This window comes from Equus quagga, chromosome 11 (assembly GCF_021613505.1).
Source record: "Equus quagga isolate Etosha38 chromosome 11, UCLA_HA_Equagga_1.0, whole genome shotgun sequence".
NCBI classification, from domain to species: Eukaryota; Metazoa; Chordata; class Mammalia; order Perissodactyla; family Equidae; genus Equus; species Equus quagga.
In genome coordinates, this window is record NC_060277.1 from 80,664,214 (window position 1) to 80,672,263 (window position 8,050).

Genomic DNA, 8,050 nt, shown 5'->3' on the forward strand with positions numbered 1-8,050 from the left:
ATCCCATTTTACAGACACTGTGGCCTGAACAGGTTATTTCACTTGCCTAAAGGTGCCAGGCCTGAAAGTGGCAGAACCAGGATTTGAACTCTGGTCTGCCTGATTCCAAAAGCCCTGGCTTCCAGAACAAAGCCTTTGACCAGGGCAGAGTGGACCCCAACCCCGTGCAAAGGAGTGACTCTTATTCTCAGAGGTGGCTTGGGTCCGTTCGCTCTGTGGAGCCCACACTGGCCTGGGGAATAGGGAGCTTGAGCTTTGTCCTTGTTCCCATTTTACAGATGAGGAAACAGAGGCCCAGAGAGATACAGCCCTTGGGCAAAGGTCACCCACGTTAGGGCGTAGCTGGGACTTTGAACCCAGTGCCCTGGGTGCGAGTCTGCCGGCAGCCCTGCCCCTCTCCCCCACCGAGGCCCTAAAAGGAGGACTTTTGCTCTCCTCTGACCGGCTCAGGTAGTTACCATCTGCGCCACTCATGCGGCCCTTCATCACTACTGCCCTTGCAAACAGCCTTGCTCAAAGCAATAAAGTTCTGACTTGGACAGATCAGACCTTGTGTTGCTGCCATCTGTGTCCGTGGCCCACCTCCCTGCTGACTGGAAGGGCCCAAGGGGCAAGAACCAGGTGGCTGTATATTTCTGTGTCTTCCCTACACTGCTGACATGCTGAGGATGTTTGCTGAGTGAATGCGCAAACTTGGACCTGACGCTTGGAACACTGGGCAGGGAGGAACCCCAGGGGAGAGGGATGCAGGAGGAGTTGGCCCCTCACACTCTCTAGGCCCAAAGGTGAACCCAGGGTCTGCTCCAGCCCCATCAGTCAACTCTGCTCATGCCCTGGTGTCCCATATTTGGTGACTGGCACCACAGCCACGACTTGGCCAAGCAGACGCCTGACTCTCCCCTCCGCACCTGCTGCTCCCTCACCCCACCAACAAGTCATTGCCAAGTCCTGTCAGTTCTGCATCGGACACATTTCTTTTAGATCCGGCCACCAGGGCTGCCACCATGTCTGCTGCAACAGCCTTCTAACTGGCCTCCCGGCCTCCAGTCTACTCTCCAGCTGCAAGCAGAGAACGCTTCTTCAAATGCAAACTTGAGCTTGTCCCTCCTCTGCTTAAACCTTCTGGGGCCTCCAAGGCCTTCAAAATCCAGTTCAAATGTCTCAACTCCCCTAGGATCCGGCTCAGGCCCACCACTCCAGCCTTACCTCCTGCCATTCCTGGCCACACTGAACTCTGGGTTCCTCAGGAAGCCCCCCCTCACCCTGCCCTGGGCCTTTGCACATACCCAGCTCTGTTAGGAACACTCCTCCCTGCCCTGGATCCTTTCACAGCTGGCTCCTCCTCATCACGCCCTGCTCCTACCGACTTGGGTGCCCACTTGTCCAAGCAAGCTTTTGCACGCACCAATTACAGCCCTTAGAACATGGACTGAGGGGCCAGCCTGGTGGCGCAGCGGTTAAGTGCGCCATTTCCATTCCACTTCGGCAGCCCAGGGTTCGCCGGTTCGGATCCCGGGTGCGGACGTGGCACTATTTGGCAAAAGCCATGCTGTGGTAGGCAACCCACGTATAAAGTAGAGGAAGATGGGCATGGATGTTAGCTCAGGGCCAGCCTTCAAAAAAAAAAAAATCAGCGTAGGTGATTCTCAATAGATAATATTTAGTTTAAAAAAAGGAAAGTCACAAAAGAATTCATAAAGCATCATTCTAATTATATATAGTTCAAAAATATACAAAATTAAACAACATAGTGCATAGCAATTGTACATATGTGATAAAACTAGAAAGAAAATAAGAACACAACTGAGGAAATTGGTTACCTCTGGAGAGAAGTGGAAACGTGATATGACTGGAGCTCACACAAGCTTCAAAAGTTTTAGAAATATGCCATTCTTAACCTAGGATATGAGTACTGGCTTCCTTGTTTTATGATTATTATTCAAACAGTCTATGTATGTTATTTATAAGTCCTTTTGTGCAAATGATATATTTCATTTTTGAAATAAAAGTTAAAGGTTTAAACTGTACATCAAAAATATCATAAACATTAAAAGGCAATTGACAAAGTAAGAAAAAAAAAAGAACAACCCAGGGTGGGCTCCATGACCTCCGTTCCCTGCCCCCCAAGAGTTCTCTGCCCAAGTCCCTTTGAGGAGTTAAAGGAATCCAGAGACCAGGGGATGTTGTCAAGTGCTTGTTCCTTCACAACATTCACTGAGAACGGATCCCAGTAACTAGGCACACAGGCCTTGCCTTCCTGGAGCTTAGAGTCCAGTGGAAGAGACAGACAGAAGGCAAGCTCACAGGCAATTCTCAGTCCATGTTTGTTTGTTTGTTTGTTTTTGAGGAAGATTAGCCCTGAGCTAACTACTGCCAATCCTCCTCTTTTTGCTGAGGAAGACTGGCCCTGAGCTAACATCCATGCCCATCTTCCTCTACTTTATATGTGGGACGCCTGCCACAGCATGGCTTGACAACCAGTGCCATGTCCGCACCCAGGATCCAAACCGGTGAACCCCAGGGCGCTGAGAAGTGGAACGTGCACACTTAACCCCTGTGCCACCGGGCTGGCCCCTGATGTATCTTTTTTAATGCCTGTATGGTATTCTACTATACGGCCCTATCACAATTTATGCACTCATTCTTCTGTTGTTTCCAGTTTTTTGCTATTATAACCTGAGTTTTTCTTAAGGATTATCTTCCCCACCCATTCCTGGGACCCGGCCTAACCAGAGGGCTCCTGCCACCCTCCTGCTCCCACAGAGCAGCCTACTCCCCAGAGATGGAGAGCGGGGGACGAGGCTCCCGATTGGGGCTACTTTTAAAGAAACCCTAAAGTCACCCACAAGTCCGGGTGTGGTTGCCTGAGTCGCAGTGGCCTCCTGGAGGAGACCTGGGCTCTGGGGCTGGCTGAGTGTTCAGCAGGCCTCCCCCGCTCTGCCCCCAGCCTCACGAGCTGCTGCACTGCCCTCCCTGGCAGCTGCCTGGGCCCAGGCCCTCCCTCTCCTTTCCAGCTGCCCGGCCCTGGCAGAGGGCGTGGGACCATGCATCCGGGTGTGTGTATCCAGCTGTTGCTCGCCACAGCTGGCTGCATCAGCTTTGCCCTCTCCCTCCCCCCACTCCATTTAATGCCTGAGATTGGATGAGAGTGAGCAGAACCTGGGGATGTTCCTGGCTGGGGACAGAACACAGTTGTTCGGTCCTAGGCCCAGACTGATGGTGTCCCCTCCTCCCTTCCTCCTTGAATTCCTGAGTCCTGGCTTTCCTAGCTGCCTTCACTCAGAACTGTGAGAGGCGGTGCCAGTCACCCTTCTCGGCCCTCTGTTTTCTCTTCTGTGCAATGGGGAGTAGCCTGCTTCAGGAAGACCCTCACCTCATGGGGAAGGGCCTTGATAGGCCAGAGGGTACTCACACTTTCCTGGGCAGTGCCAGGGGGTCATGGGAAAGGTTCCAGGTGAGGAGCCAGGATTGGAGCCCTGCCTGGAGGAGGATGTGCCTGAATTGGGGAGGGGAGCAATCACGGGCAGAGACGCTGCAGGGAAGAGGCTGTGGGAAGAGGCGAAGGCAGCACAGAGCCCAGGGCCCAGAGCTGCAGAGTGGAGGAACCCCTCCCAGGGCAGGGCTAGGGTGGGGCTGCCTATGGCCCTGCCCATGGCACCATCCTCAAAGAAGCAGCAGGGCCCAGGGCCTAGGAGGATGGCCTGGGGTGCTGTCCAGCAACCTGTCCACACCGGCAGACCAGGCCCTGACACAGGCCATTCATCTGGCTAACAAGCCAGCAAGCATTTACCGCATGCCCGCCGTGTGCCAGGGAAGAGGCAAGTATCTGCTCCTGGCCATCAGAGAGCCCAGCAAAACCACGGAAACTGCCACTGGGAAGGAGCGCCTGAGTGCCCAGATCCACGGATGGCCCGGGTGCCGTGCCCTCTGTCCTGCCCTTCATGAGCATTAACTCGTCTTTAACCTCACAACTCCCCTGGGAGGCAGGTACCATCCTCACCATCCCATTTGAGAGATGAGGAAAGGGAGGCACAGAGAGGGGGAGTTCCTGGTCCAAGAGCACAGAGTTGAATTCCCAGGGGAAGAGGCGGCACTGAAACTGGGCCATCCTGCCTCCTCCCCAAGGAGTCCAGGGAAGAGACCTCAGAGCGGCCGTCTCCTCACGCACCTCCTCCCGTTCTGGGGACAGGGAAGCAGGGCACGGGCTGGGTAAGCGACTCGCGAGCCATGTTCAGTCCCAGGCGGATCTGACTGTGGGGCATGTGAAGATGCCCTATGGCCTCCTGCACCTGGGGCGCCCCCGAGATTCACGGCCTGAAGGTCAGGGGGAGAGGTTTCTTCCGGGGGGCGAGCTTTCTTTGGACAAAGGTTCCTGAGCCAGCTGGGTCAAGGTCACCAGACACACATAGAACATAGATGTGCGTGGGTGACTGTGCATGTATGAACACGCATGTGCACCGCATTTGTGGGCATCGGAGAGTCAGCGATCAGGAGCCCCATTTAAGGGGGAACCAGGAGTAGATCTAAGGCATCAGGCCACAGCAGCTGAGAATGCTGCCGGACTTCCACTTACATGGTCGTGAGGCTCTGGGCAAGTGGCTTCAATTCTCTGACCCTCAGTTTCATCATCTGAAAAATGGAGAAAAATAGCACCTACTTGATAGGGCACAAAGTGAGGGTTCGATACTATGTTATTTAATCCTCACAACACCCTCTGAGGTACCTTCCATCACTGGCCCATTTACAGATGGAAAACAAGGCAGAGAGAGGTCAAGTCACTTGCCCAAGCTCACACAGCTGGAAAGTGGGAGTCAGGATTTGCACTCAGGCCGTCTGACCCCTGAGTCCACAACCTTAACATCTGCCCTATTGTGAAATAACAACAATAACACAGGTGTTGATGGCTTACTGCGCTCCCGGCACTGGGCCAACCATTTCACCTGGATTATCAGATAAGCCACCTAGTGCAACCCCTTCTCTTCCAGGGGAGGAACAGACTCAGAGGAGGGAAGGGACCCCTTCTCATGGGGAAGTCTTGAAGCCCAGATTTGTCGTGAGGAGGGGGCTGCCCCCTCCCTGCCCCAGGAGTCCTGTGCTAGGGACAGACACAGGCCCATCTGTCCCAAGACCCAGGTGCCCAGCTCCTGTAGCCTGGCCTAACCCTCCCCATCCCACCCCTTGCCCCAGCCTCTGCTGGTGCCATCTGGCGGGTGGCAAGGTGCCCACCCCCGGGGTATGGGTGCCAAGGGCCAAAAGGGGAGCAGCTGGGAGGCTGGGCTGACCCCATGAGCAGCAGCCCAGCCCCAGGGCTCTGTCTGGGGAGCTGCAGTGGCGTCCCTGCCCCTTCCAGCCCCTGAGACACTTTGTGAGGGTCTCCCACTGCCTGCTAGCCACGCCAGCCGGCCACAGCACACCAGCTCAAGCTGTTTACCATTGGGAACGCCCATCTCTGGAGACTCACCCCTGCCCCACAACTCACTCCAGGGAAGGTGCACGGGGCACAAAGTCTTCCCAAAGACCCTGACAGGGCACTAGCTCACTCTGCTGCCGTGGTTCCTTGAGCAACAACAGCTCACACTTCCGTGGCTCCTACCATGTGCCAGGCTCCGTTCCAACCCCTTTACGTCAATTAACTCATTTACTCTTCACACAACTCTGGGAAGCAGGTGCAGTTATTATCCCCATTTCACTGATGGGGAAACTGAGCTGCCAGGTGGATAACTAACTTGCCCAAGGTCCCACGGCTGGTAAGTGGCAGAGCTGGGATTAGAACCCAAGCAGTCTAAGTTCTGAACATTGATTTTGTGCTTCCTATAGGCCAGGCACCGTTCTGAGTGTTCCACGTGGATCAACTCATTGAATCCTCACAATTTTACGGATGAGGAGACTGGGGCACAGAGAGGTTCTGTAGCTTGCCTCAGGTCACACAGCTAAGAGGAAGTGGTGGGATTTGAACCCAGACAGTCTGGCTGATCACAAGGATCTCAGGGTTTGTGGGTGAAGGGGCTCAATAAAGTGCCGTAAGGATAAATGGAGGTGGGCTCATTCCTGCCCTGTCCAGTCCGGCAGCCTCCTTCTGCCTCCCCTCCCATCTCCTCTCTCCTCTTCTCCCCACTGCCCCGTTCTTGGTGGTCACAGCCAGGCAGACAAGGCCCAGGGAGGAGAGAGCATCTGTGAGCCGGGCAGGCAGGCGGCAGAGGCGGGCAGAGCCTGCACATGCTCAAGACATCTCTTCTGTGGCCAATTAAACAAATTGCAGCAAAACACCATTTTATTAGTATTTGCCCATAGCAGTCTGGGGCTGCAATAAATTTCCTCCTGGCTGCTGCGCTGGAGAGGCGGGCGGAGGGTTGTGTGTGTACGGGGGCGTGGGGGGGGGGGGGGGAGATCCGTACCATTGGGGGGGGTGTGGGGAGCAGGGTGCGGGAGAGAGAGCTGGCATGTTAAGCAGTGGATGGTGGAGGAGAAACATCAGAAATGGCCCTGGGGGCTGCTGGGTATCAGAGTGGCTGTCTTCCCAAACAACCGCTCCGCTTCATCATGAACACGGGGAGTTACAAGGCGGCGCTGTGCACTGCACACCAGCAGCAGTGCCAAAGAACCTGCCTGCCCAGGCTGGGCTGGGGGTGGGCGTGGAAGCCCAGTGCCCAGCTGTGGGTCCCACCCAGCGGGACGGCACCTGCCCTGGGTCTGCCCCTCCCCATGGGATGCCTGGGTAGCTGAGATGGCCTCCTCACTGCTCCGTCTGCCTCCAAGCTCTATTCATTCATTCAAGAAGTATTTATTAAATGCCTGCTGTTTGCCAGGTCCTGGAGTGAACTGTCTGTAAAACATGTCATTCTTCTATTGAAAAAGTCTTGAATTCCCCCCTGGCGCTTTGAGCATCCGTCCCCAGCTCTGAGCCTGCTGTTGAAGAGCCTGCACAAGCCAGCTTCTGCTTCCCTTTGCAGCCTCCTCTCTGCCCATCTAGCATCACGAACACTGCTAGCAGCCGACTCTTAGCAAACGGACAGTGCCAGTGCCGTGTGAGGTGCTTTGCCTGTACCCGCTCATGGCGTCCCCAGCACAACCCTGTGAACGCGGGCTGAGTCACCTGTGATAACAAACAACCCCCCCAGCCCCAGCACCTTAAACGACCAAGGTTCCTGTCCTGCTGAAGCTCCGCGTCCACTGTGCGCTGGCAGGGACTCTGCTCATCGGACAGACTCAGGGGCTCGGACTGATGGCACAGTCGCATCTCTGTTGTTGGGCACTGCACTGGGCCAGGGGAAAAATAAGAAACAGAGAGCTCTGGGGGCTCTTCCTCGGACGTCAGGCCTGGCATCCCCACTTCTGCTCACGACTCATTGGCCTGGACTAGTTACGTGCCCCCACCTAACCACAGGTGGGCAGAAAACACACTCCTACCTGCGCCTAAGGCTATTGACTACCTAATGGCTGCCACAACTATTCTTAGCACCTATCAACAGATGAAGAAATGGAGGCACAGAGAGGTTAAGCAAACTGCCCAAACTCACACAGCTAGAAAGTGGAGCTGGACTTCAAACATGGGCCTTCCCCTACAGTGGCCTCACAGTTTCTCAAACCCAGCTTTCCTCACTCCTGCATGCTTTGCTCACGTCTTGCGTCTGCTGAGAATGCCCTCCCACTACTTCCTTGCCTGGCAAACTCCTACTCACCCATCAAGACCCTGCTTGATATCCCCTCTTCTCTCTGGTCCCAGGGAGAGGGAACTGTTCCCATTTCTGAGCCTGCCCAGCACCTGCCCACCACTATGGCACTGATCACACTGTCCGAGCAGTTTGTGTGCACTGCAGGGGTCCACAGGGGCAGACCTGCTTTACTGTCTTTGCACGCTTGGTGCCTCGCACTAACATTGGACTGGCATGGGGCTGCCTGGCAGGGGTGGGGGCAGCAGGCATTGAGGCCCAGCTGGGCTCATGAAGTGAGAGCTCACTGCCCCCCCACCCCCGCCCCCATTCTGGAAGTCCCTGGGCCAGGCCCTATTGCTCTTGAGGCCCCAGACTAAGGAGCCTAATGAGACCTGAGG